Source organism: Arachis ipaensis, chromosome B07 (assembly GCF_000816755.2).
Source record: "Arachis ipaensis cultivar K30076 chromosome B07, Araip1.1, whole genome shotgun sequence".
NCBI lineage: Eukaryota > Viridiplantae > Streptophyta > Magnoliopsida > Fabales > Fabaceae > Arachis > Arachis ipaensis.
The window spans coordinates 95,817,594-95,823,507 of NC_029791.2; positions in this window are offsets into that span (position 1 = coordinate 95,817,594).

A 5,914-nucleotide genomic window follows, 5' to 3' on the forward strand; every position below is an offset into this window, starting at 1 on the left:
TCTGTCACCAACTTACCGAAGTGGGTTACGACCTGCATATGAAAAACAACAACAGAATATGGTATGAGAACTGGAAGTTCTCAGTATGGTGTATGGTACCAATAATGTAAGATATAAGATTTTGGGACGCTAGAGGCAATCCTAAAACTTCACATCGATACAGAATATTCAAGCTTAAAACAAAATAAATAACTTAAACAGTAAATAGGGTATTCTAACTTAAGAAATTTCTAACTAACATAGCACCGCTGTCCCACAGCCTTTGCCAGCCTAACCTCCATGCGATCCCATCGTCACTGCCTACCGAACCTCCTCAATTCCAGCAGAAACACAAGTAATGCAGACAAGTAAAGCACAGTAAAGTACATCTACAAAAAGTAGAACAATTAGCAAGTAAATATGTGGTTCATTTAGGCATAACAGAAATTAAGCAAAGCAAATAAACAGGTAGAAGATACATATGATGAATGCCTTTCCTATTGACTCATGATATCACTTGTTGGTCTATAAATATCAACCCGACACATCCTCCCGGATGTAGCCTTTTCTGCCACGCCAGAGATATAGGCTCTGCACACTCATGCCGCAGAAAAATCTGCCACGCCAAAGATATAGGCTCTGCACACTTATGCAACAGAAAAGGTTATGCGAGCGGGATACAATCCCAGCTCTCACATCTCAACGTAAGCGGGAGACTGCCTCAACTCTTACGCTGGCACCGCTACCTTAACAAGCAAGAGAATGCCACAGTCCTTGCCCAAAGCGCATAGCGACTTACCAATACAATTTGTATCACGTGAGTAGGAGACTACCACAGTCCTCACATCTTAACGTAAGTGGGAGACTGCTACATCTCCTACAACAAAAACAATGTATATTATAATCACATAACCCGTCTTAGAGACTAATGCTCATAGCGGACTTCCATTCATAGACTAATAAAAGTGATAAAATATGTGAAATAGCACAATAACTGACAAACAATAACGGATGAACAAACAAAGTAGTAGAAAAGCCTAGGAAAATATGTTAATTAATATCGTAATAGCAAATAGTAATAAAAACATGAATACTTGGTTCTTTGACCATTAATCGAAATATAAGTTTTTTTTAAGTCCTTTTTTATTGTCTACTACAAAAGGTGATGCTCTAGCATACACTATCATTTGGATTATAATCAAGCTCTGAAAAATACAAAAAACGAATTATAAAAAACACTAACACTAGAGAATTCATAAAGCAAACACAAATATGACTTATCTAAACAACTTACAATAAATTTATTAATATTTCTTCTATTTTTGGAGGGATAAACTTTATGCATGGGATCAAACACACAAAATTTTTTTCTTTTGAACTTACACGCAATGCACAGCCACCAGTGGCCTTTGGGACAATAGTTACATTTGGGGTAAATAGCACAACATTTTAGTCAAAATAACACAATAAAAAAATTTTCATTAATTATTTAAGAAATTTTAGAAATAAAAACTTACAGGTGAGATGTTAGTTTTTTCTGTCAAAAAAGATAGATACTTTTTAAATTCATTAATTTTAAGGACTGACTTAGTTTTTTTTTATCAATATATTTAATCCCATACTTTATCAATATATTATTCTGAAATATCATAAATTATGAAAATAACACCAAAATTAACTGAGAAAAACACACAAAATATATCCAAACAGCACCAAAATATATGAATCTAATAAAGAAAAATTTTAATGGCAGTAGAGCTTATCACTATATCTAATAGTATGCAATATATTAATTTTGTAAATTTTTTTATATTTTTTGTTGTTTAGAACTTCACACGTTGTAGAGATCACCTATAAAAATAAAATTCCAAACTTACTTATATGTATGACACAAGAACTCATAAGAAAAAGAATAGAACTTTTAATGTTACAACACAAGCACTTACTAAATTATCTATAAATTTTCTAGGTTTCAAAGACATAAAGTAATATCTAATTTCCTCCCATTGGTCATCATGGTTTAGTAAAAATATTGTTTTATATTTATTGGTTTTTCCATTCATATTATATTCTATATGTATGGCCCAATAATAGCATTTTCTTTGAACTTCTTTGTTATTAGCTTTTATTTTACTAGAATTTAGAACTTATCAAGGGAGTTCGAATTTGACTGCATATCTTCTAATTTTTGTTGTGGATTTGTCTCCTTAATATAGTTCAATACTGCTGCAATTCCAGCATCCATAATCTTAACCAAATTTTCCATTTCTTCAACTAACGACTTGTTTTCTTGGGTTTCGGTTTTCGAAAATTTTTTCATATTGGCTGATGGTTCATACTCTTGTGTAAGGATAGTTTCATTGCTTAATTAACTACTGCTAAAATTAAATAATGGTGCAAAAAATTTAATATTCAGCGTTGTATCAAAAATTGTCAATAACCTAATATTTATTTGTGCATATCAAATATTATGTAATTTGTCATTTAATAATTTACGTAGTCAATTGTTAACAAAAATTAACCTAAAAATAGAAAGACAAATACAATTAATTTTAAATATTTTAAGAATTAATTTAATTAAAAAATTATTCAAAAATAAATTTAACGAACGATTTATTTTTTGGAGATTAATTTATCCAACACCGTCCCTTATATTTGTTTATATCTAATATCACTATTAAGTATTAACCAAGGCTGCTTCGGTTGGACATGCACTAATTTTTTTTTATAATTTCTCTTTCAACAGAAAGGGTCGGAAATGCCCCACATGAAAATGAAGTTCATCAACGACAAGGCCCCCAATGCATGGTCAATAATGCCACGCGTCAGCTAGTCAAACTGAAATACAAAAGAGTTTTAGAAGTTTAAAACAGCTTATACAACTTATCTCTCAAATCAAGCCTCTAAGGCGATAAAGTCTAAAATAAAAAGGTGAGAGAGAGTACTACAACAAATAATCAAGATACAAAGAGATAGCAAAAGATCCTCCGCTCTGTCACCATTCCGCAACTTACCGAAGTGGGTTACGACCTGCATATGAAAAACAACAACAGAATATGGTATGAGAACTGGAAGTTCTCAGTATGGTAACAGTGCCCAATAATGTAAGATATAAGATTTTGGGACGCTAGAGGCAATCCTAAAACTTCACATCGATACAGAATATTCAAGCTTAAAACAAAATAAATAACTTAAACAGTAAATAGGGTATTCTAACTTAAGAAATTTCTAACTAACATAGCACCGCTGTCCCACAGCCTTTGCCAGCCTAACCTCCATGCGATCCCATCGTCACTGCCTACCGAACCTCCTCAATTCCAGCAGAAACACAAGTAATGCAGACAAGTAAAGCACAGTAAAGTACATCTACAAAAAGTAGAACAATTAGCAAGTAAATATGTGGTTCATTTAGGCATAACAGAAATTAAGCAAAGCAAATAAACAGGTAGAAGATACATATGATGAATGCCTTTCCTATTGACTCATGATATCACTTGTTGGTCTATAAATATCAACCCGACACATCCTCCCGGATGTAGCCTTTCAGCCACGCCAGGGATATAGTCCCTGCACACTCATGCAACAGAGAAATCTGCCATGCCAGGGATATAGGCCTTGCACACTCATGTAGCAGAGAAGGTTATGCGAGCAGGATACCACCCCAGCCCTCACATCTCAACGTAAGCGAGATTAACCACCGTCCTTATGCTGATGCCACGACCTCGAATAGCGGGATTAACCAACCGTTCTTGCCAGGCATATAGCGTCTCAATAATATCAGTATACATCAATAGGTTTAAGTGATCATTCTTAGTACTCAATAATTTTCTCATTCATCTCCGAGTCCCCGACTCGTCATAACCATCATTTCATCCTTGATTTCACAAGTTTATCATCAACTTTTAAGTTCTCATAATCATCATCAATATAGTACTCCAACGGCTCACTCACAACTTTAGAAACCTAAGTCTCCATCTTCTAAACTCATATAGAATTTCACCAATTTAAGTCACTGACTCTTCTCTATTTGTCTTAAGACATAAATGCTAGATATTAGCCTTAAACAGTAATTAAAAAAAGTTTAGAAAGCTAGAAAACCCTTGAAACCAAAGAAAAACCATTTTTCTGCAAAACAGGGTCTGTGCATACGCACACCCTTGCCGTGCGTACGCACACGTTGAAAAAGAACGTGTCCGCGTACGTGGCACCCTGATTGCATACGCGAGTGTTCTAACCCGAATGGAATGCTCGCGTCGCGTGTACTAGGTTGCGTACACATGCTGTAATGAACTTAGAAAAATCTTAAAGCTGCAGAAATCAGATTTTTATACCAAACTTTAAACGCTCATAACTTCCTCTACAAAAATTTATTTTCCTCAAACTTTATATCATTTTAAAGCTCTTAAAATCATCTTTAATTTAAAATAAAAATCGTTCAATTTCAATGTCTAAGGCTCAAGTTATGATTCGCTAAAGTTTACCAAAAATCAAGTTTAACACAAAACATCAAAGTTCTCTAGTTTCCAAATTCCAAAACCAAACCAAACCAAAACATATCCAATTTCATCATAAAACACTACCACATTCTACATTTTACCATTCCATTACACTTCAATAAACTCAACCTCTATTTCACTCAATCTTTCCACCATAATTCAATAAAAATCAATAATCTTCCAAATCAAGATATCGATATCAACAATTTTGCACAATTCAACCAATCATAAACATCATTCATCCCATCTCATCTTCAATCCTCGCAATTATCATTATTCAACCCCAGTATCAATACTCAACATCATTCATTAACAACAACACCATAATTTCATCAAAATCATCATACACCATCAATCCAACAATTATCAACAACCATTTCAATCCAGAAATATTACATATTACATATTACATATTACATAGAGAAAATTGAAACCATACCTTGGTCGATTTCCAAAATGCACCAAACACCAAAAATGAAGCCACCAAGCTCGATCCAAAAGCCTCAAACCAACTCCAATAAACACCAAAACTCAATCTAACATTATACAACATACCGACATCAAATCGAAGGTTCACAAAATAACTAAACACAAGGGTTTGAAGAGACTTACCTTATCCAACAATATTAGGAGAAAGTCCAACAATATTCCAATGCTAGATCACCCATAAACAACCAAAATCACAAAATCTACTCAAAAACCAAACGTAAAATGCAAAATTACTTAGGGCAGAAAACTGGAGTAGGAGATGCGAGTTCTTACCAGCAAAGCTTAGTTAGAAATGACGGGCTCGGTGAGAGCTTTGCGTGACCGTAAACGGCTTGTCAAACAGAGCTCTGTAACTCAAGTTATGGCCAAATGAAGGAGGAGTTAATAGTGAAATCTCATTCTCTCTTCCTCTCTTCACTTCAGTGCCCCCTTTCTTTGTTTCTAGGGTAAAATGAGCTGAATTCTCATTAATTGGCATTCATATATGTTGGCCCAACTTGGGCCCGGTCCAACCCGTTAGCATTTTAGATCCGTTTGGTCCACTTTGGGCCAAAATCTTTAAAATTAGTGCTCGGTTTTTAATTCTAAATTATTTTTATTCTTTCAAAACAATAAATTCAATTTTTAAAATCTTATTTTTCTCAATACGCGGTTATGGTCAGACTATAGTAGGTACTATCGGCTTAAGTGTCGGTACGCATTTTTACAAAAATTCTCCGTAAAAGATACATTTTCCCACTTAGAAAAATTCATTGAATTCAAATTTCATCTTTTTATTTTCAAAATATCATTTCTATATTTTTGAACCTATTCCGGGTAGGGGTGTGCATGGCTCAGCCCGGCCCGAAGACTCGGCCCGGTCCCGAACACTTTAGGGGCTAATTTGGTGTGATTTCACCGGGTCTAGGGCCGGGTAAGGGTCTCAAAAATAGACCCGGTCATTATTTTGG